The following is a 24,819-nucleotide window of genomic DNA, read 5'->3' as shown; positions in this document are numbered from 1 at the left end:
TCTCTACTCTGAGGAGAGGCAGGGGGTTGGCTGTGTAGTTAGAGCTTGTCTTTGGGATAGGCACATCTGTAGCTTGTATTTAATGAAAGGTGCTTGGTTCAGACCTGGCCTTAGTTTCAGACACCCTATAATATAAATATAAATATATATATATATATATATATAAACTTAGGAAACAACACTAACAGTGTGGGCAGCAGTGGCAGTTTTATATGTTCTGGCACATTGTCTGATACAATTTTCCAGATGAATCATTATGGTCATATATTAAAGACCAACACACAGCCTGCTTTTATAAGCTGTGAACAGCAGATATAAACCTTATTTTTCCATTTTACTTATTCAAGAGTGTGAGCACAAACTGTTGTGTCGCGAGCACAAACCTATATTTAGAAATGAAATGACAACAGGAATGGGAATGCTCAGTTGACAATTCAATCTAATTGTGGGTATTTGAAGAGTGAAAGAGCATAAAGAATCAGACTTATCAGGAGATTGCAGTAATTTAAGGAATAAAATCTTAGGCAATTATATGGTAATGTACTAAATATACTCGTACTTTGTGGGTACTTTGGTTCTGTTTGCCCCATGGGAAAGAGTCAACATCTATTTAATTTTTCTGAGTATTGAAGACATTAGGACATGGGTTAACAGGAAAATAAAGCCAAAAACCACAACAATATTTTCAAGGGAGGTGCAAAAATAATTAGAAAATAACAAAAAAAAGACAATATGCGTTACACAGCAGAAATACTGAAAAAATGTAGCACAGTCAAAACTATTGATAGAAACAAAAATATAAATTATACTATAGAAATAAGAAAAAAATTACTCAGCTTTTGAACTTTGCATGTGTTATTTTCCCCTTGTGGTTGTCTAGACGCAGATATATCCTTTTTCTTCATTTGTTTGAAAAATGTTCTTTCCACTTGAAAAGGTCAGCTGACAGATAAGATGTAATAACATAATGGCAAACAGATTCCAAATTGCTACACATTTTTGGAGAATGTAGCTTTATACAGAAAGGGAAGAATTCTTACATATCTGTGATGTAGTGTTTGGGAGAGGCATCTTGAGGTGTATTACTCCTGGTAAGCAAACTCAGGAAAGCTGCTTGTGTCATCATGGCAAGGTCGAGAAGAGAGCTGAAAGAGCTCAAATATAAGTGACATCCTTGAGGAATTCTTTTTAGGATGCCAGTTTCTTGTGAAACTCAGATGTATATAATTTACTGAAGAATTTAGTATCATGCTTAGTTAAATTAAGTTAGCGAGGAATTAATCATGTTTAGTTAAAAACATCAGTGATGTAAGTCAAGGCTCTTAATTAAATCCATATAAAGCCTAGTAATAACCCTGAATGTGAATCATATTTCATTCTGAAAGAGCAACGAGTTTGATACTGAGACTGAAAATTAAGTATACTTCTGAACACCCATCCTATTAAAATGAGCTGCTCTCTGTTTGTGTGTGAGCTGTTGTAAAGAATCTGTTGGCATGAAAGATGTTTAAAGTATTTGCCACCTGATTTCTTCTTAAATATATTAAAAGATAAAAACAAAAACAAAAGCACCACTTGAGTCATTAAGTATTTTCTAACTTAGCTTCTGACTGTCTGCAGAGAGTTTACTGAAATCATTTGTATTCCTGCACCACTCTCATTGTCTTTATAACACACTGGTCTGGCATGATTTTAGTGTTTTGTGAAGAAACAAGACTTTGGTTTAGATATCAGTACAGAACTAGAAAAATGTTTCAGTTTCCAAGGCTGTTTTGATTTTAGTCCCAGCTTTGTCGTGTTCAGAAGAATTATTTTCTTAAAAGCCCTGTGCACAGGCTACATTTCCTTACTTGTGTATTAATTCAATTATTTTTTTCTTTTAAGACATGTTTATTAGATGGCAAATTGGCAAATTTATGCTCACTTCCTGTAAAACTTCCTTATCAAGATCTTGAAACTCAAATTTATGTCATTGTAAAGGAACCCTCTCAAGGTCAGCAAGAGGCTGCTTTGCCAGTGTTCTGCATTAATTGTGGAATCAAAGTATTTTGGCTTTATATGCTATTCATAACCCCCTTGCATTTCATTATTGTGGCTACAATTTGTAGGTCATTAAAACAATAAAATACAGATTCATCAACAGAAGAAACAAAACTGTCCTAAAATTTCCTTACGCTTCTGTAAAGTTGGGCACTTGTCCAAGAAGTGCAGAGGGGTTGTTTTTTCCATGAAGATTTGGCTTTTGGGGGAAGAATATACCCACAGAAATTTAACTTTAGAGCAGACCTTTTGAACTTGTAAACTGTTGTCCAGCTCAAAGAAAATTCTTGTAATTTGTGCTCAGCTTGATGGGATTTTGGGAAACGAAGGGGAATGAGCTTGAAACAACAGAACAGTGTTTACTTCAATTTTAATGGGTGTTATTAGCAGCTTCTTTTTCCTCTTCCTCATTTTCTGTATGTAAAAGCTGCAAACTAGTGATTAGGTAGCTTTGGATTTGTACAAGTAATCTTTCTTCAACTCTATTTATTTATTAATTTTGTTTTCAGAATGAAGCTAGAGCAAGCCTGCCTGATGAAAACATTTCTCATTCAGAAGGCAACTCTTTTGTCCACAATACCTTGCACTTTAAAAATACATTTTGATTTACCAGTCAGAATCTGTGTGGAAGTTCAGAGAGCAGTAACAAAGCAAATGGTGAAAACTTAGATGATGAAAGAATAAAAGCTTAGGTAAAAATGTGAAATATGATTTAGTACTTGTTTCACTTAGTTTTTTAACATGCTCACTAGCTGGCAGAAAAAATAGTGAAATTCTTAACAAGAAGATGGCTTTTCATCACCTAATGGTAGACTGCAGAATTCATTTGAATTTTGCAATGTGGACATACACTGTAGTAAGGATTCTTTTTGTATGTTTTGATGCAAAAAATTAACTACCAAGGTATTATGTGATTAAAAATCAAGTGAATGCAGTTAGTGTTCCATGACTGTAAATAAACTGCTTTGTATGGAAATATGGAATATGGAATGGGATGTTTCAGTGTGGTTATGAAATCAGGTTCAGCTGTGCCACAGCTCTGTTGTGCACCTTGACTTCTGGGTTTATGGCTGGAAGGGATTGCTGAAGTGAAAATACTTCCTCTCATTTTGTGTGAATTCATAGGAAAAGGGCAGGGATTAATGTTAAAAAAATGACCTTAGTAAAGAGGATTTTTAAAGCATGAAAATGCAGCGTGAAGGTCTTAGACGTCAAAACTCTCTGTCTAATGTTGCAGATCCTCGTAATAAATATAAGCATTTTTGAATAGATATGAAAATCCAATTTTGAAGTTACTTGTAGACATGAGTAAAGCTTAAGAATAATGTCCTGCTTCTCTACCAACCATTGTGTTAACCATTATCTGCAATACTGGAAGTAGAGGATTTGATAGTGGAGTTTCCAGATCTTTTTCTTATGCTCAGGTGTTGTACAGACCAGGAGGAAGGCTGTGCTGCTCTTTTATATAGCATCCTTTAAAATACAGCATTTATTAAGTAGCCTGCCTGGCTCTGCTTTCAGCTTGAATGATAAGCAGGAAAGCATTTTAAAAAACCAGAAGTGCCTGGGGCGCAGCTTTTTTCCTTCTCACAAGAGGAGGAAAACTTTGTGTATTCATTTGAAAAAGTGAATATACAATAAATATGGAAAGAAGACTGTGAGATAGAGAAAACCAAAACACGGAAGACTTCTGTACCACTTGGCTGTGGGTGTATTAAAAGATGTTAATCTCCTGGGGGTAAAAGCTTTGAATATCTGGTTCACAGGATTTTTGCATGTGAATTACCTGCCTTTTGATATCCAAATAAATTGTTTCATTAAGAAGCTAAATGGTTTCTTTATGTATAAAGAGACTTTAAGTGGAGGTAAATGCCTCTGGAACATAAATCACTTGCTAGACAGTTCTCAAGCCATCACATGTTAGAGAGTTCTCAAGCCTTTCTTCTTGCCTCCTTCATTCTAAAAAAAAATAAATAATTAAAATTAATAAATAATAAAAAACCCTGCCCAGAAATCAGCAGGTAGGATAATTCCTAAATCAATATGGACAGTATTCAGCAGATCTGCTGTCTTTGTCTGATTTATGAATTGTGCTGCTGAGTGTTCAAATCATATCCTATCCTGAAAAGGTTCTCAATCTATTACAGTGGCATCATGTAATTACTGTGAAGCACATGATGATAGTGTTTAAGCCTCAGGATGCCCTTCAGGGAAGTAGTGCAAATAATTATCTGTGCATCAGCCCAGATTTAAAACAAAAAAGAAAGGGAGGGGGGAAGAAAAAAAAAAAAAATCAATGATGCTGCTTGGTGGCTGAGTTTTGCGTATTCCAATTAATGATTTTAGATTTGACTTAAAGTTCTGAAATTGTTTGGAAGTAGGCCATCTCCTGCTGAGATGAAGCATCAGGCCATTTTAAATTAGGCACTGAGCATGCTCTCTCAGGTCCCCACTGTTTGAGATTTTGCAGTGTGTGTCTCGGTTCCCTGTTAGAAGAGCTGTCACTCAAGTGGGGTGGAGGAGAGCACAGCATGCCCTTTTGTCATCCTTCCATCAGCACACATATGATTCCTCTTGGAACTGGCAAGTGGAGATGTGAGACAAGCCTTGCTGTTAGATCGCCAGTGTTTTTGGTGAGTTGATATTCATCTCTTTTTTCCTTTCTGATGCCTTTAGATATCGCAGATAAAACTCAGCTTCACACTTGTCTCTCTTCTCTGATAATGGTATCTGTTTGAAATGGCTCTGCCGTCTTTCACTTCAGTGAAATAATTCTGGGAGGCGTGTGTTAATTTCTTTACTGGAGAAGAATTGCTTTTTTAACAGGAAAGCTGGGCTGGGCATAATAAATGGGCATAATGGGCATGATTTTTTTTCCCTCTGACTTCAAATTAGCTAACTATTCTAAATATAGCGACAGTTCTTCAACCATCACTTCTCAGTGATTTTTCATTATGTTCTTTTAAACCAGTCTTGGTTTAAAATCCGGATTATTTCGTGCATCTCATATTTTAGAGGGAGCTTGAGTAGTCTTGCAAAAGAGCATTTTATTTAAGACAATGCTGAAAGATATTTACAGTACTTGGTTTCAAGAACAAATTGCTAAACAGGGTAAGTTAGGTGTTGTGTTAATTTTGCTGCTATGCATGTATTTCCTTCTTTGACCAACTGAGGAATAGAAAAAGGTATCTCCTAGTTCTTTGTTATGACTGAGATTTGGCATCTTGTTAAGATATAGTAGGAATTTCTGAACAAATTTATAGTCTTTGTAGTAGTTAAGGTGAATGCCTGATACGGCTTAGGATTTAATTAACTTCTAATTAACTGTGGGGAAGGTGGGATTTATGATTCAAAGTATTACCAAGGCTTAGTTCTTGCACTTGATTTAAAATCTTGTTTTCCTCCTGGAACATCTGCAAATTATAACTTTTAAATTCATTCATGCAAGGCATTAAATTGTAGCAAAAAAAAAAAAAAATCAGCTGACAATATAATTTTAAAACCTCTAAACTGGGGTTGTGAAAAGCAGGGAGTGAATTGATAAACTGGCACCACCCACTTCCATTCCAAAAAAAAAGTTGTTTCCTGATTTCACTTACCTGTGGGTGAATAAAGATGAATCAGTGTCATGACTGAACTTTGGGTGTTTTTTAAGGTTTCAGTGTGCCACAGTTCATCCCTGGATTGAGACTGGATACTTATATTATCTAATCAAAGTATTTATGCTAATGAATTCACAAATATTTTGGGGTTGGGAGAGGAGCTTGTTTTTATAAGTGGATAGCCTTTATCCTGCTCTGATTGTGGACATAATACTTTTAGTCTTTCAGATAAAAGATTTGAATTACAATGGGAAAAGCTGCTTGTCAGTGAATTTGCTGAGTCTGACAAAGATTCTTGCCAAACACAACCCCTGTTATGATTCCAGCTGACCTGATTTATAGTGTAGAATCAATAAACCCTTAAGCTTCACCATCACTGACACTCCTGGCTGGAAGAGGAACGGGACAGAGGATGGTGTGTGTAAATCTTGAGTACTTCAACATGAGTTTGCTTGACCCCCTAACGCGGGGTTTCTGGTGAAAATGATCTAAATGGGTGCAGGAGTTAAGATTTTTGTTAAATAATGCATTTAATTGAGGCCTTGTGGTGGCAAAGGGCTGTCATAACCCATCAGAAAATCTGGGCTTGGGCTGCCAGAGCGGGATTCTAGATTGCTGCTCTGACAAATGATGAAAGAGAGGCAGCCAGGGGTAACTGCAGACCTGTGCTGAGCAGAATAAATCACTCTACTGCCTTGTTACCTTCAAAGCATGTTATTTCTAGTACTGAGTTTTCACTCATAGCTGGAACACGTTGTTTCATTGTGGTGGTGCCTTCAGGGCCATGAGATGTCTCACAGTGATCTGGAGGATAATATGAGGCTGTACAGATTTACCACAGGACAATTGCTGGACAAACAGCAATCCTAGAGAACTTCAGACCTCTCAGGAAGTTGTATTCCATAGGTTTTGTAAAGGAACAGTGTTTAGTCTAAAAGAAAGCAGAAATTTGCAAGTGTTGAACACCTCAACACCTTGGTTTGTGTCTATTTTACTCTTCAGGATGATGTTCATTCTTTCCTTTGAAGTGAGTGCTGACTCTGGTTAGTTTTCCAAAAAGCTAAATTCTTACATTACTATTACAAAGGTTAACTGGATGTTGTAGGTAAGATCCTGTCTCTGCAGAGCTTCTCTTGTCCCATTTTATTTATATTTTTATATTTTATACCCATTTGATGTAACCTCCAAGTCCACTTCAGGTCATGGGCAGCTTGTGGAAAAAATCTGCCTTGTGTTTATGATCTTAATGGTGGTTGTGCATAAAGAAGTTACTTGGAAAACTCATAAAACTTGACAACAATATATTTATTGCCTTTTGTTTTGCTGCAGTTTTACTCTGTGCTAGTTTTATTTATTTCTTTATATTCTAGATGTGTGCAGAGAGGGAGGTGAATGTGTGTGAGGGCTGAACAAGATTATTCAAAATGCATTTTAATTGCACTGAATTGAGAGCTGAAATGGAATAAAATGATGTTTTTCTATGTTAAGGAATGCTGTTATTCTGTCACTTTAAACATGTCAGCCATGATTAGGATTTATTTATATTTTATTGTGGATCAATATATGGTAACTTGCAACAAAATACCAGAGTGAAAGGTTTAAGTTCCTAGGATTGTGCTATGCAGATGTTCTGATTTTTAGAAACTGGAAGTCTGTGGAAGGAACTTGAGGAACTCGCTCATGTGACTGAAAATGTAAGGCATGTAAATCAACCTGTTGAGTTATTTTTTGGAAGAGGATGAAAAAGTTAATTTTGTTTTTCACATGAATAAAAAGTCTCTGTCTTGTCTGGCACTTTTTCACCAGGAGAGCAGTGAGAATGTGGCGGTGGCTTTAGTCCTTTTGAGCACCACTGCTGAAGTAATGTTTAAATAAACTTTTTGCTTGAATTTTCATAAATATAATTGTTTGTACAGGGGAAAAAAATCAGTTAAAGATGTGGGGTGAAGGGGAATCTTCGTGTATGTATCACTTCAGCTGCCTGCCAACTGTTTTTTGAATTATTAAAATCTTTTGGACAGTGAAGGCTCAGTCTTTTTCCACTCACATTGTGTTCTAATAAGAGATTTTACTACTGCTGACAATTGCACATACTCAGTTGGTGTGCCAGATGGAGTGCCTGTGACAATTTTAGGCTGAAGGTTTTGTCTAAAAACCTTGTCAGCATTCTGCATCAGATCTTGACCTATTTTAGACAGTTTGCTACAATCTGATACTGCCATTTATTAGTTTCTTTTTTTTTATAAAGTGGAGGAAGGAGCAGAGCTGTGTTTCACAAGCATGAGCTAAATTTACTTTTCCAAGTGAAAAAGAAAATGTACAGCAGTACTCATTTAAAATAATTGGCTCTAATGTCAGCCATCTCTAATTGAGTCTGAGATTTTATGGAAAAGTAAAGAAGGCATTATTAGTTCTTTCTGTGTGTGTCTAGTATATGTTGAGAAATGGGTTTGTTTAAGTGAAAACCTAAAATATTTGGGATTGTGTTATTTTTTAAAAACTTTGGCTTTTTTTCATACCAATAGAGTGGAAATTATGAGTTGGCTAAGTCCTTGCTAAATGAGCTAAAAATTGTCTACTTTTTCAGTACACTGAGGTTTAAAATGGGTATTAAATACAGTCCTGTGAATTTTGGCAGATTTTTGCCATGCATACACTAGATCATTGCAGTTCAACAGTGAATAGGTATTTATTGGGACTATCTGTCAATGAAAATTTAGCAAATGATTTTGTATCAAGGGGTTGTTTAGTACTTTAAATTTCCTAAAAGATGATGATAAAAAAAAAAACAAAACAAAAATATAAATACAGGACTGTTTCTCAAAATAATACATAAGTTTGAATTTTTTCAATGTGTTTTCAATACATCACTTTCTATATGTTTATGCACGCTTCCATATTTTAAAATGTTTTGGGATATTCAGTCTTAGGCACATTTCAGTGCAATGGAGAGGAGACAATGGTTTAGTATTTAAATATGTCAATGGCTACAAGAAAACTGGAATTATTTTGTGCTTTCCTTAAGCTAATCTAAATTTAATAGAAGCATGTACCACACATTTACATAGTTTTTTCCAAGCTGATCAGAACTTGATGCTCTTTCCAAGAATGACCATTGAGGAAAAAAGAAAGGGAATGTTAATTATTATGTACTTCAGGCTGCTTGAAGGGGCTTGTGTGTAATTCATATCTTGCCCAAAAACCTTAAATATCAAATGTTTTATACTTCCCTGTTTATATGGAAATTATTCATTTAACCAGTATTTCAGTATTTTCAGTCCTTAAAGTTTACTCCCAGACTTGGCTGTCTTTGTATTTCAGATAGAGCCTTAGCCTCTTTTGCCATAATATATAAAATAAAGTGTACAGGCATTTTTTCCAGGTAATTATATAGGTAACATAAAATAAACATATTGGTAGAAAATCAGTTATTTACATGAACATTAGCATATGAGCAGATGAATAAAAAACTTGCAATCAGTGTTGTGTTGGGTGACAACAGAGTAACATCTTTTTGATGGAAGGATCTGCAAAGTTTTCATGGAACAGCATTTGCTGTGGAGTTTTGAGGTCCCTTTAAATGTGATCCATTGCTAAAATAAAAAGAGAACCAGCCAAATGGCTTTATTGCATTATTTTAAATGGACTTTTTTTTTGACAAGATGTGTTCAGCATATGATGGAGGCTTTGGAGGGGAAGAAAATGCACTGAGAAACAAATACAAAAAGGTTTTCAGAGCTGTCATTAAAACACAGGACATCAATACGAGTATTAACTATTTTACTCAGTAGACATTTGTCTGATATGAGACATTATATCTTCCCTGGGAAATCTATGTTAGACTTTTTATTTCTGCTTTTTTACTCTCCTGAGAAATAGGATGAATTTTTTTTTTTTTCCTCCTGGAGAAAATAGCCCAAACCATCAAGGTTGTCATAGCAGAGAACGAAAGGCATGACTTAAACAACGCCAGTTTTGGTAATACCATCTGTTTCAGCCCACTCTGCCCAGTGCATTTGTTCTCTCTATGAGCAAAGACAAGATATCCTTAGTAGCCCTCACACTGAGGCTGTCAAAATAAGTTCTTCTGCCTCTGAAAGTGTCTCCAAGTACAGTGTGGTTCTGGCTGTGATGTGCTTCCTGCAGGAGCAGCTGAATTTAATTTCTAGCTGCCTAAATGATCAGAATAGGTTGAGAATGTTCCCCACAACCTTCCATTGCAGCCTTAGTAACTCACAGTTGTATTTAGTTGCTTTAATGGCATATCTTATGTCATGACAGTACAAATTGGGAATGGTAAGAGAGGTTTACTTAACCAGAATCCTAGAGGAAGCCTGGTGAAGCAGAAAGCGAAGCCAAAGGGCACAGCCCTGATGCAATTAGCTTGATGATGACTGTCAATCAAATACCTCAGGCCCTGAAATGCATGTCAGTGCAAAGCTGCACCTGGCCCCATAGGAAGAAAAGCCAAATATCCCCAGAGAAACTTCTTGCTCAGGAATTGGATTGGTTTCGATATCAGCTACCAGCTTTGCGTTACTCCGTTTAGAAATTCCAGCGGACTCGCAGTCCAGTCTGTTCTGGTATCATACCACGGCACTGCCCTGTGAAAGGGTAAGTTTAAGGTCCTAAATTCATCAGCTCAGGGCCCTGAGCACCAAGATGTTCTTGTCTCGTTGTGTCCTTGTGATGATTCACATTCACAGCATAGATTCAGATTGATAAATTCATCCATCGGATGCAGTTTTTTATTTCATTACCTTGTCTGTGTTGAAACCAAGCAAGAACAGTTTCATCTTTGGTAAGACAGGACTATTAAATGTATTAATCAGTGTGGGACTTCAAGAGAATTAAATATATTTGATTTCTTTATTTTATGTAATAGTGACGTGTCTAGTAGAGCAGCAATGTGCCATTTTCTGACAGCTGTGTTGAGGTGATGTTGGGAGTCTTTGACTGCATTCCCCTTCTCCTTTTTCATGCAAAAAATTAAGAAAACTTCTGCTGCACCTATGTAAAGCTGGAACAAAGTCAGAGAACTGATTTGTGGAAAAGTAATAGCACAGCAGTCAAGAGAAGAGAAGCTAAAAAAAGGTCAGGGTCAGTGCAGTGTGAGTGCATGGGGTGTGTCCCATACACACATTTACACATACACTGTATGTGTAAATTTAGCCACTGCTTTACACTCACCACAACCATGTTGTAGTTTCTCTAACACTTCCAGACTTTCTGATCCAGAAAGCTCTTTAGCTTCCCAGTCTCTTATCTCCATAGTTTCATATAAAAGATAAAATGAAAATGGTGCAGCCACTTCCTTGAAAAATATCAGAAGAAAAATACTTTTAATAGTTGTAAAATGTTTCCAGCGGATTCCCTGCAAAGCACTGATATCCATGTGGCATTGAGGGAAAGTTTACAATTTGAGCCCTGAACACTGCACCCTTTTTGAAAAGCATTTCAGTGTCTGCAAACAGCCTACACTTTCTTTAAACTTGGGGGACCAGTAGCATTCTTACTGATAAAAATGTGAATACACTTCCACTTCTCTGCAGCTTTCTCATATTGAATGAAAATAGAAGAAACTTTTAATTGAAGAATTACAGTAGTAAGGAATAAAAACCTGTAAGACCCTGCTGCTCTTTATCTAGAAAAGAAATTAGTTGAAGACAATAGATTCCTTTGCTGATTCAGTTATCATCAGTCTTGGCTCCAGAGGCAGAAATTATAATTTACATGTTTAAAGTTACTGATAGATAACTCTGTCATGTCATCTATGATAGAAAAAGAGTCCCCCAATGTGTAGAATAGAGAAGCTTATAACTTCTAACTAGATGTATCTGCAGTGTGTATCAAGTCCTTTATGACACAGGGGATGGTTACCAGCAATTCTGTTTCTGTCAAAACATTAAATTCATGTTTTCTGACAGGCAGTATCCAATAGATGTGAATCATCAGAATTCATTCTGTAAAGAGCTGAACTGTTTGTAATGTGAATCTTGTTATAATTACGGGGGGAAATGTGTCTTCTCAAGCTCAAGTAGTGAACATTTGATATCTTGATTATTTTTGAGATATCAAAATGACTGACCTAACCTGATTGGAATGTACTTATTGAAACCATGCCAGTGAAGGTAAGCAACTGCTCTGCACTAGTATGAACATTTGCAAAATCATTAGAAGACAGTGGAGAAAAATCCTTAGAAAGCTGAATGTCACATGAATGTCACACACGAATCTTAATCCTCAGGGAAAGTCTGCAAAGTAAGTTTGAAAGACAAACCTGGAAATGAAATTCAGAAAGCTGTTCGGTCTTAAAACTCATGAGCTCAGTGGTTTTAAACCACGTAATTCTCTTGACCATTTTAGCCAATCCCACTGATTTAGCACCTTCCTTTTTAGGGAGAGAAAAAAAGGGAAGAATAATATAGAATGACATGAGCAAGCCTTGCTCCCCTCTGTTGGACTCTAAAACTCCTTGTCTTCTCACTGGTGTGATGAACACACCTCATTTCAACTCAGCAAGGTGGGTTTCAGCTTTCCTAACTCAAAGAGCAGTGCTGCCTTTAAGTTTGAGCAACATCTCTTTGCTTGTTACCCATTTCCAGCACTGCCCATGGGTGTAATGAAAGATCCTTGTGTAAACCTTGCCTTGCTGGCTTCAGTGCAGCTTGCAGAAATGCTAATATCAACATTTGACATCATTGCTCCATGTGTGTAGCACTTACTGTCAGGGAGAGCTCATTGTTTAGTTCCTCAGGATAAATGAGGGAGGTGAAATCTGGCTGGAACCACTTTGTGACAGTCCAAGGGCTTTAACTTAATAGCTCTTAAGAAATTTGAAGTATGAAAAATAATGCAGGCTGTTATTTCTCAGCTTTAGAAGTAATTCTTTGAAATAAGAGGAAAAATTCCAGCCTAGAAGTTCTTTAGGTGCAGTTTAAACCATATTAACTGCAATCACATTTGGGGCTTCTCTAACCTTTTAGCTTTGACTTTTTGTAAATATTTCACATTTAAATATATTTAAAAGCAGCACAGCCTATAGGTGATTTTCAGTAGCTATGTTGGAAAGCTTTTGGGTTGCATAAAGCCTGGGATAAATTTTAGAATTAAGTTTGAGTGTAACTTTATTAAGTTGTATTTGTGTACAATGGGTTCAGTTTGGACTGGTGAGATTCCATAACTTATTTACTTACATAAGATATTTAAAGTCTTGTGTTAGTGTTTTGGACCTTCAAATGTGGGTTCAGTGTCTCACTTCATTCAGTGCAGGAAATAAAAAAAAGCCCTGGGGTTCTTTTCTTATCATTCCTTACTGAAGGTAGCTGGTAAGTAATCACTAATATAAGTCACAAAATATTTCAAATAACGTCATTTTGCAGTCAGTCTTTGAATATAGAAGAGTGTTTACTGTATGTAAGAGATACATCCTCAAATTATGCTGTCAGGATTATTTTTTAAACACTCATTTGGTTCATCTTTCAGGATATAATATTCTTATTGTGCTCACTTTTTAAAAAACTTTTTGAAGCTTCAGAGAAGGAAAACATTAGATGGCTGATAAGAGCAGGCAAGTGATGTCTGCAGGGCAGCAGCTTTCTGTGACACTTCTTTAATAGAAGATTGCTAGTAGTACTTGCATCAAAAATATTTTTAGTCATTAAATAAAAGAAATAATAAATAATAAATAATAAATATTTATTAAATAAATAAATATTTAAATTTTTATTTATCATAACCAAATAAAATTGCTGTCAACTTTAGGATTATAGATTAATTTTTAAAGTTTCCATTATCAACTACTTTATATTTATAAAGTCCAAAAACATTTTTTTTGCACAAATCAAGATAACTGTTGATTTAGACTGTTGTTTATTTTTTGTATAACAAAAGTCCTTTGCATACTGGAAATTTTGGGTTTGAAGAACCTCCGAGAACAGTGCTGTATGAGCATGTGATGATGATTCCTTAGCATCCTTGTGGATTATATTTGGGATTTTGCCACTGGGGGGAGCAGAAGACTGTCACAGGGGACTGGGAATGGAATAAGGGTCTGCCTTCCATCTCAAGATTCAGGCCTTAATGATGAGCTGTGGGAGGCTGTGGGTCCTTCATGTCTGGCAGACTCTTGAAAATCTGTTTTACAGTGATCAAAATCTCTAGATAATCAGGTTTTGTGATTGCTCTTTTCTGAAGAGTTGTATTCTGGATTAAACATGAAGTGGAATTTAGAAAAGCAAGAGAAGGAACTAAGGGGGCTTAGGAAAAGGAGGAACTTAGGCAGATAGTGAGAGGGTAAGTGCAGTGGTTTTAAATGGAAAAAGGCAGGTTTAGCTGGGTATTAGGAAGGAATTGATTACTGTGAGGGTGCTGAGGCACTGGTACAGGTTGCCCAAAGAAGCTGTGGCTGCCCCATCCCTGGAGGCATCCAAGGCCAGGTTGGACAGGAGTTGGAGCAGTCTGGGATAGTGGAAGGTGTCCCTGCCCATGGCAAGAGGTTGGAATGAGATGATCTTTAAAGTCCCTTCCACACCAAACCATCCTGTGATTGAGTGAAGAGTAGGTTCTGACTGGTGTTGGCTTAAGCAGTGAGCTAAAATTCCCTAAAAAGTTATGTATCAGCTGTTGCCTAATGGCAACTCCTGCTGCAAGAGAGTGCAGTTTGCTTTAATAAAAGATGCTGTAGCTGAGAAATGTATATATGTTTATAAAATGAATGCATTCTTTTGCCAGACATTTGCTTTAATCCTGGTCTTTCAGCAGTAAATATAAAAATGCTACTCCCTTCCTCTGAAAGCACTGGGAAGGAGGAAACATTCACTTTGTTTCTTTTCATTTTCAATGCATAGAATCAAAGGCTATGTATAAACATGTTATTCTGGAAAGACTACAACTCTAAATGCTGACTGGTTATTCCCAAGCTCATTTAAGGTTCCCTCTCAGTGTCTTTGTGTGTCACTGTAATTGGGAAAAAAGTGCCCCATGGGCTGTTGAGCCCTTGCCTTCCCTGCTGAGGGAGCTGGACTGGTAATGTTCATGCTGCATGCAGCTTCCATGACGTGTCTCTGACTTCTTTGATGTTTGGGACAGAACAAGACATTCCAGTTGCAAGCCAAGGTTGGGCTTTCCTTTTGGGAAAACTTGTTCTGTCTGTACTGTCAACAGCAAGCAGTGAATATTCCCGCTTTAAAATTCATTATAATTTCTGCTCGTGGTGTACAGAGCTTAAACTAAGCAGAGTAAGCTTAAAGAAATGTTTGGGTAACACTTCAGTGCTCTCAGTCATAGATTTACAGCAGGGTTGTGGATACAGCAGAAATATCAGATGGCAGCTCCCAGTAGGTCGTGGAGCATTCCAGCAACCTGGACCAGTGATGTGTTTCCTATGGGGTCATTTGTTGTTCCACCTCTTCTTTTTTTGTTTTGACAGATCTAAGCTGCCCTAAGGCCCTTACCCCTCCTAGGTTGCTTTTTGTTTTTGGTTTTTTGGGGTTTTTTTGATATAACATTCACTTTAAAATTATTTTTTGACTGATGCTTGAAAGAGCCATGGATTCTTATTCTAGGAACATAAACAGCTGAGGGTGCTGAGTGAGCTGACAGATGTCACCATGAGAGTGGTTTTTATCAACATGGATAACCCTGATGACTGGAAAAAGACAAACATTACTGTGTTAAGGAAAAAAAAAAGGCAAGGAAGAGAAACCAGGTAACTAAGTGCTGGTCAGCTTCACCTCTTTCACTGAGAATATTAAAGAGCAAGTTCTCATTTAAACTGTTTCTAGGCATGTGAAAGACTGGAAGGTAATCAGAAAAAGCCAGCAAGGATGTATCCCAAAAAAAAGGATGTAAAACAGTAAAATCTGAGACTGAGACACAGAGTGTGGGCCCTTGTTTCTGATATTTAGTTCTAAGATCCAGAAAAACACTGAATTTCATGCAATATGAAATTTATGAGCATGTTTTCATGGTGATACATGAAAACAACTGTTAGTTAGATAGAAAAAGCTAAAAGTGTGAGTGTGTAGATTAGAGAGTTTTCTTAAGTCACTGGATGAAAAAGTTAAAGTATAGAGTTTAAAACAGTTTAGAAACCAGAATACAAGGTGGAGGATTTAGAATGTTGTTTCTTTTCCTTCTTTCCTCTTCATGTTCTTCTTCCACAGGTTTTTTGGTAATAGTGAGTGATTGGATAGAGAATGCTGCAGTGCAGCACACAGGTGATGGGTCATTAGGTCATTAAGAAAAATAATATGTGTGTCTATTGTTAATTGGATAAGAATAAGTATAAAGATAAAAGAACTGTGTAGTTTAAGGCCATTTTGTGCCTTCAAAGCCAAAGTGAGCCACAAGTGAGGCCATTTTGTACCATCAGAAGAAAATGAGCCAGGTTGCAGTGAATTGAACTTGTGCAGAAAGTCTGGAGAGACCTGCCAGGTTTTGTGATAACATCCTAATAAACACAAGAAACAAGATCCTAACAGGCTGTGGAGTTTTTGTCCTGACCCAGAGGACTGTGATAAGCACGACCCCCCATGAGGGAACATCCCCAAGGAGCTCAGCTCAGAGGAGACTGAGAAATCCAGGAGTGAAAAGAAGTGCAGAAGAAGCACAGCAGCAGAATCAAAAGAGAAAAAAGAGACAAGGTATTTAAAAAAGCTACAAAATCTCGCCTGACTGACCTGTCTACCTCCTACAGTGACTGCCTCTGAAACTGAGGGGGAAAACAGCGGAGACCACTTACATTCAGCAAGGCTTTTGATGTATCTCCATGTGGTACCTTTGTGGGGTATGGATTGGATGAATGGTGAAGAATTGATTGCAGCATAAGCAATCAATAGTTTCAAGTTCTGAATCAGCTTGCAAGGAGTCTTTCCTGGAGTTGCTGCTGGGGTGGAACTATTTTGGCGCTGATCAGCGAGTCGTCAGCAGGCAAGTCATCATCAGCAAGTTCCTGGATAACAGCACCCTTGGGAGAAGGGCTCAGAGTGCCAGAGGGCATGGCAGGCACCCACAGGGACCTCAGCAAGCTGGAGTGGGAGCAGAGTGGATCTTGCAAGGGCGAGAGTGCAGGTGGAGCAGCAGCACCCAGAAAATGGCCTGCGGCTCCTGGTGGGAGCTCTAATGGGGATGGAGGTTAAATGTCGAGCTGCCCTGGGGAGAATGGTGATTATTCCCATCAATTTGTTGCTTTGGAATATCTCTTCTGGAGTAATCTGTCTGGTTTTCATCACATCAGTATGAGAGGGAGACAAACACAAGTGAGTCCAGCACTAGCAGGCTACAGGGCCAGGACATAGAATGTGCTAGAAAAGGATGAAGGGGGGTTCTTCATGTGTTTAGTCTGAAGAAATGACAAAAGCAGGGACTTAACTGCAGTCTTTCATTAACTACGTGGACTTTATAAATGAGATAGACTCTCCTCAGAACTGTTAAAAGAGCAATGGTGATAAACTGCAGTAAAGCACATTCTAACAGATTAAAATAATAATTGTAAAAAATCCGAGCCTCTGGAGCAGAGAAAGATTCCATGCTTTTCTTGAAGATTTTGGAAACTGATCTGGGCAAGGGCCTTTGCAATCTGATCTGGCACTGGATTTACCTCTGAGCATGAGGTTGAACTTGATGATCATCAAGAGTCTTGTTCATCTGACATTTTTGTATGAGCCTCATTCCCATGTGGCATCTTTTTGACCTAAGGTTTTTTGTATATTCTAGCATTTACACTGACTGGCCATAAGGCAGCCTGTTGAACTAATCAGAGGCATATTCCCTAAATCAGATGTCTAAAGACCTTAATCAAATAACACAGTAAAGATCTTAGTAACTTAGATGTGAACATAAACCCCCAAATTCTGTGGAAAATAAAGGTAAGATTGCCATGTGGTTATCTGTACATATATGCCCCAGAGCAATTTTACTTTCCCCTGCTCCTTCAGCTGAATTATGTTGTTTTGTCTTTGTATTGGTTTGGCTGAAAAAACCGAAAATTTTCTTCTTGAAAATAGCAAATTATGTTCAGTGGAACAGTCCATAACTCTCTCTAGACCAACAGGGACAATGAGTGTCCTGTTGTCCTGCTCTGATTTAGATTGTTAGGATTAGTTTTAGCTGTCTCACATTTTTAGGAAGTTAAGCTCTTTGTTGAAAATTATGATGCTTCAGCACTGACTGCAATCTCTGTTTGAAGGCCTTCAGAAAAAAACTGTTTTTTAAAATTAAATCGAAAACTGGACAAAACCAGGAAGTTGGTGTAATTAAATATTAAGATTTTCTCTTTCAAAATCAGCCCTTACACTCTGGTAAGCTACCATGTCTCAAAACTGCTAGCTCTTTTCTTCCAGCTGCTTTGGTCTTTGTCTTTCAGTGTCATGTGCTAATGCTTCATCAGATCTTAACTCTGATCTCAGGGCTGGAGGCTATTAATGAAATTTAGATTCTTCTGGAAATAGCACAGCTCTTACAGAAAGAGGCTTTAATGCCACAGAACTAACCAGAGATGAATTACTTCTATAAAACTTTACACATACTATCAAAAAAAAAGGAGGAGAAGATTGCTAACTTCATTTCAAGCAGTGGATCAGTATTGTAAATTAAATGTGCCAAGTTAGAGAAAGAGGCACAGTCTCTAATCTGAACCACTTAACACATGACCAATGGCAAAACTCATATTTTCCAACTCATTTCTGCATTGTTAATGTTTGGTTCAAGTCTCATATTCCATACTTTTTTTGGAAAACAGCATTTCACAGGTTTTGTGATCACTCCAGATTTTTGCTATTCTAAGTGTGACAGGTGAAATTTTTTCAAAATAGGTCACTTGCCTTCGGGGTTTAGCACTTGTGGATTTTGAAGCCAGCCCCTTTCTGACACAGAAGGGTTGGATGATCTCACCCATTAGCTCTGAACAGGCTTGGGTCCTGGCAGGAGTGTCCTGGCCATGTTTGAGCCCTGGCTTTGCACTTGGCTGCTTCTCTTTAACCATTTCCTTCCTGGCCCCCATGGCAGCTTGTACCCAGCATTTATTTGTAGTTCATTCTGCCCCCCAGCTTCTGGTTTTGATGCTGCTCACACTGAAAGTTGAGGAATAACTCGGGTTTTGACCCCCATTTTAAGCCTTTTCTATCTGCCTGCCACTTTGGGGGTATTTTCCCAGTCTTTTCCCTTATTCTTTCCTATCAGAAGAATGTTTTCTGTTTTGAGTTGCCATTTCTTTACTTTGAAGTCCTTCGTGTTCCCTCTACTTTGTTACTTTATTCATTCCTTAGAATTTCTTATCTTGCACACGTGGGATCATTTTATAAAAAGCAGCAATTTATCTTGTGAATTTGCATCGTTCTGCAAGACTTGTCTCTTTATAGCTGACATATTTTCACTAACAAATGTACAAAAATCCAGACCTCCTCTGTGCAGAAAGGCTTGCACTGCCCTCAGTGTAGTTGACTGAAGGCGGTGCTTGCCCACACAGTGCCCCCGTTGATTACTAACCAGCTCTAAATTAGGATGGTGTTGGCTCAGGACTGCTGGAAATCTGTGGGCTGTCATATTTAAAGATGTGTGTGATGCTGATTTGAAAAATATTCATGAAGATAACCTTTGATGTTTAGGATTTTAAAATGAAAGATCCCTGCTCTCTAGTTTAAAATTTGGGATTTTGTAGAATATCCCAGCCATCCCTTCAGCTGCAACTCTGCTTTTTACTCTTGCAAAAGTGAATTTTATGTACCAAATAATTTATTAATTTGCTTTATATTTTTAAAGTAGAGTATTTGTCCCTGTTTTTTCTCTCCTGTACAGAAATTTCCTGCAGTGCCTGTTGTGGTGATTTCTTTCCTTTCTGTGGTGTTCTCCACGATGTTTATAGCTTCACATGCTGCATTAGCATCTGTTTCAGTATTAAAAGTTCTGATTTTAGCTTACAAGCATTATGGTTTTGCTCATTTTTTTTTTCCCCTATTCATAAAAAAATAAAATTAAAAAAAAAAAAAAAAATGTTTTCCAATGGAATTGGGCAAGTACTTCCTGAGGATTGAGCTTCAATTGTGGGGCATACCTAGGGGCAGAAAGGAGTCAGAAAAGGGAGAAAGGTGAGGGCCAAAAACTTTTCAGCTGAATTAGCTGGAGTTTCATAGACAGATGCCCAGTGCTGTGGTGCCAGTCTTTGCTCTTCCCCTTCATCTCATGAAGTGTTTTTGACTATTGCTTCCAGAAAGAAAATCTTTGCAGGTTAGAGGTAATTAGAGGAGCATATTTAGATAACATCTGGGGCCTTTTTTGTTTTTTGTTGGTTTTTTTTTCACTTTCTCTGACTAATAGTTTGTCTAAAACTCAAGATATGCTGTTAAAATCTGTACTGTTATCTCCTGTTGAAACTTAATCCTGCTGTAAACGTTGTGTTTTCCATCATCTGGAGGATGAGATTTATTGGTAGGAGAGAGTCAATAGTTTGGAGCTGCAGTAACATTTCAGGAATAAGTGACATCACTCTGGTATCAGCTTTCTCAGAGTCTAGCAATCCTGACAGCTAAGTTGCTTTTCCTCTGGGTCAGGGCTGTGCAGTGTTCATTGGGAAACAGCTTCCAAGAGAAAAGGGTTGTCCCTCACAACCTTCCATGTGTTTTCTTGTTTGTTTGTCAAGCTTCTGGTAAAGAATTCATGTCTCTGGAGACTGGTGAGTAATTCTTATACATTTTAATGACTGTTTTTCCGAAGACATAAAGCATTTCCTCCCACTTTGGAAAAGAATGCTTCTCTTTAGATTTTTTTAATCCAGCATTCGATATCTCACAATATATGCAAAGCAGAATACAACTTTTTTAGCATTGAAGATTTTAAGTAGAAACTTTATTGTAGGTAGAAGTTGTGTTTATTACTTACTGTAACTCTGACTTCCAAGATTTTGATTTAGACATGCTTGTTTGCTAAATCATGTCATACAGATTGAATGTAGCAGGAATTTGAGGTTTATTTTAATTAGCTTGCTGAATGGGAAGTACTTTCCAAATGGAGACTTGTAAGGTACCTGATTTTAACACACTGCCCATATGGCAGTGTTACTGGATTCCAGGTTTCAAATGAAATTTGGGGGGGGGCTGTAGATGCTTGTGGAGGTCAGAAAACAGAAGACCAGGTACATTTTTAGTCAGTGTATATATCTGTGTGTATCACCTGGGTGTTTATTTCTGCAGGGATGTTGTATATTGAGCTGCAAAATCTGTCAGCATAAAAATTACTTAGGGAAAAACACCGATCAACCCACAAAAGAGTATCTGGTTATAGCTTAGGATCTAAATAACTGGTAAACACTACAGTTTCTACTTCATGGTGACTGTTTTCTTATTATAGGAGAAATATAAAATACATGCTGTCTTTTCTCCTTCCTGGCAGATAAAAGTCTAATTGTAAAAGTGCTGCAATCCTGTGACATTTGGAAATCTTGTCAGATTCCAATTTTGAAAAGGTTTGGGTGTTTTTTTATATCTAGAAAATTACAGCACACTTATCTACAGAGAGGTATTTAGCAAGGGAAGCCCAGGCTTTTGCTGTGTCACTTTGGTTTTGGTTTCTTTAGGTGTTTCTTTAAGGATGACAAGTCTTGATGGATGAATATATGCAAAAATGTCTTATTCATCTGTTTGAAGATTCTGGGGATTAGTGCAACTCATCTTGGTAAAAGTTAGGTATTGATTTTCATCAGGAAATAATTCCAGACTGAATTTGGATGGTCTGAATCAGAGCTGTGGGTGGCTACGTGGATGTAATACATCAGCTTCCAGAAACCTGTGCTTAGGGTAATTTCATTAATGCATCAACTGGCAATTCTTGTGGTACAGTAGTGTGGTGATGATATATTGCAGATGCAGAATTGATGTAATATTTATGATTTACGTGTTTTGGAAGATGACTGCTAGCATTGAAGTTCCTTTGTAGCTCTGACTCTTCATGTAGGTGGTTTGGCTCCCAACCCAGAACGAAGAACAATGAGCTCTGGGAAATGTTTTTAAATTTCTGTTGTCGTGAACAGAACTATTTTCTGTGCCATTATAGTTCCCAAATAAATCCTAACATTGAATTTAGATAAATTTTAATGTTTAGTTTTTGTGAGATGTTTATCTTTTTTTTTTTTTCCATAAAATTGGTAAGTTAAATTTTAACATGAGTTTTATCACTGGTTTGTTGTGTTAGGTTTGTTTTTTTTTTTAGTGTGATTTGGGCTTAGCCATAATCGGTTTTATAGGCAGTTATATCAAACTGTCTTCAAAGATGTTTAAAGTGCGCTGTGCTTTTTGATATATGGAATGTACTATTAGATAGAAATAAATACAGAGGCTATGCACAAAAATGAAGTGATGGTAGCATTTTAGGTTTGGAATTGTATAAATTGAGCAGCACAAATAGCTGCTGTGCTGTTTTGTTGACTGGAATTTAGGATTATGCATAAACTTCTAATTTGCTGCTTTTCTTTAGCAAAAAAACCCCATGCAGCTATACTTTCAAGTTAATCATTTAAGCACATAATAATGTGCTTAAATTCTTTCCAGAAAAGAAAAGGGAATGGAATGAGGGACCTTTCTTAAGTATAGGTCTAGAAATGCTTACTGCATCTGTTGGCTTGATCATGGTTGCTAACATGAAACTTTCTGGCTTTGTTGGTTAACTGAACGGAGCCATAGTTAGTGTGGGGATAGCTGGAATTTTCCACTTGCTTTTTCCAACCCATAGGAGTCACATTCTAGCTCATAAGATTCCCATTTTCTTGTAGGATTAGGGGTTTGGTTTGTTGTTTTTTTTTTAAAGAAGAAAAGGGTACAGTACAAATATGAGCAAGTTTTTTTAAACCTTAAAGTATATCTTCCTTTAAATGTGTGGCTACCTAATATAAGCTAGAAGAGGAACATATTGATGTATTTAAAGCTATGTGTCACTGAGCTACATGATTGAAAGAAACCTCTGGCTTTGCTTCTGAACTGAGCCAGGTGTATCAGTCTGCCTATTTTACTGGTGAAAAGACATGCAGTTCTTCTGGTATTGAAACTCCTATTTTATCTAAATAATATGATCCCTGCTGGAACACCAGGTGTGAACGTTCAGTGTGATCTGCAGTTTCCATTATCTAGACATAGGAACAAATTTTCTGCAGTAAAAAAGAGAAAGCTGTCATGCAGACAAAAATTTCCAAAAGTTTGAAGTGGGGTGTTTATTTTGGGCGGTGGAGAGATGAAGGGAAAAATTTCTGATTTCACTGGAGCAGTGAAGTAGTTTAGAGCCATGATCTCAGAACAAATTCTTTACCTCAAAATACCTTCTGCCTAATGAGGAAAAACATGAACAATATTCATGGCAAGGCGCTGTTGCTTGTTCATACTTGCTTTTGGGGAAGCTGATGAACTTACTGCTTGAACTCAACATTTTATTTGCTTCAGACATTGATCTATTTTCGCTTTTAAGCATATTCTTTTTTGCAAAACATTGAAAATGCTTATTTTGTGAAGACCACGTTTGCTTTTATAACATACATGCTATGAAATAAATTTTTTAGCTTGGCATTAAATTGTTTAAAACTTTAGTTACGGGGGAATGCCAGTCATTTCAGGGTTGGAGCTCTCCAAGCAGAAGTGAAAATAAATTTTATCTGAAGTTGTTTGACCAACATGTATTTTGGCTTGCTCATTTTCTGTTCCTTTAAAATGCGTAAAGTAGGCTGAACTGTTTGGTTTGGGTGGTTTTGCCTTAATTATCTCCAGGAAAAGGGCATGAGGAGGGAGGGGAGACCAAGGCAAATGTTTTTTGCTGACTTGTGGTTGGCAGAGCATCCTCAGAGTCCCTGCCTGAGGCAGGCATGGACGAGGAGCGTGTTGAGTGTTAGCACACCATACAGTCAGCAGGCATGGGGAAACATCCCAGCCCGAGGCAACAGTGTGGTCAAACTCCTTAAATTCCTGCTCCATGGAGGAGTTATTCAAGTGACAGTTTGTTTTCAACATGCAAGACTTAAGTTTAGTCTCCTTTCTCTATGTGGAATGAGAAATTGCTGGTGAAATTATGTCTTTTTTTTTTTTTTTTGTCTATTTTTTTTCCCCTTCCCAGCCTTCTGCTGTTAAAATTCATTGCTTTATGAGATCCCACTGGCATAGGAGGAGAATATTCTCAAAAATACCTTCAAGGGCTCCATCTTCAAGTAACTCTTCTATTGTGATGTCCACCATTAAAGAGTAATGCTGTTGTCTATACAGCTCTAGCCCATGGCCTGTTCTAGAGATTTCATTGCCAGGGTGCACAAAATCAGGCTGATAAGGGGTTAAATACAGTCTGTGATTCCTGTTCCATGAGCTGTGTGGTGCCTGGAGCTTCAGGGGGCACCAGGAATCTGGCTGTAAAGCAAAGAAACAAATAAATACTAGTATTTTCAGCCAGGAATGACCAGGGGTGTTGGGTTTTTATCTCTTTGTGCCAGTTCTAAAATATTGTGCTACTCCAAACCTGCTGGTTAAATACATCTCAAAACTTACCACGCTTTGGAGTTAGGAAAGGGAGTACACCCATATGGAGGCTGGATCCCCACAAAGAACACAAGGAGGTTTGGCATGCCAGTAAAAAACCACTCAGAAACAACTCAGTGTCAGAAGGTACATAACAAGTAGAACTGTATTGAGTAGCTGGAGATGTGTAAAAATTCTGCATAGTTACTTTATGGATCTGGAACATCTCTAAAGCTGCTGATTCTGCAAAGAGTCTATATGGTGAGAGATACTGTAAAAACATATTTCTTTACAAATCCCCTTTTTTATAGTCTTGAAATGTAGCCTAAAATCTGCTTTCCTGATACAATGTGTAATCCAGAAAGAAAAATAAAATGAGGGAAGGAGTTTTCACTTCTGGGTTTCATATGAATATTCCCTGAGTTGCAAATCTCTTCCTTATGTTCATGTTTTCTACTGGTAAGAGAAGAGTTGAGTAATACTCCATATGGTAAACAGCAGTTAATTTGACTTCTTTGGGTACAATTTTACTAGTCCTTTAAAAGTGTTTCCAAAGCCAGATTCAACATAAGAAAAACTTAAAGAAGTTCCTAAAGAAGTTGATAAAAAATAATGTTCCCACCCAATCCAGAAGGTGGTTTTCTCTGGGGTTTTCTTTGGCATTTTAAAATCACATGAAATGACTGATGTTGAGTTTA

General features: G+C 37.3%; 1 protein-coding gene across 11 annotated transcripts in view; it reads left to right on the top strand.

The window, feature by feature from the left end:
* The window catches only part of PLEKHA5 (pleckstrin homology domain containing A5), a 166,657-nt gene that overhangs the window by 61,229 nt on the left and 80,609 nt on the right, over positions 1-24,819 (top strand). For 2 of the 11 annotated variants that reach the window (XM_019006716.2, XM_019006715.2), the window contains exon 1: positions 20,171-20,313. The exons of 7 other annotated variants lie outside the window; for them this stretch is intronic. The gene's annotated coding sequence lies outside the window, so the exon portion shown is untranslated. Of the gene's footprint in view, positions 1-20,170; positions 20,314-24,819 lie in introns of those variants that run through there. 2 more of the 11 variants (XM_019006717.2, XM_015628341.2) reach the window with 2 other exon arrangements.

Source organism: Parus major, chromosome 1A (assembly GCF_001522545.3).
Source record: "Parus major isolate Abel chromosome 1A, Parus_major1.1, whole genome shotgun sequence".
Classification (NCBI taxonomy): Eukaryota; Metazoa; Chordata; class Aves; order Passeriformes; family Paridae; genus Parus; species Parus major.
The sequence above is the reverse complement of the archived record's forward strand: the minus strand, read 5'-3'. Positions and strand labels throughout refer to the sequence as shown.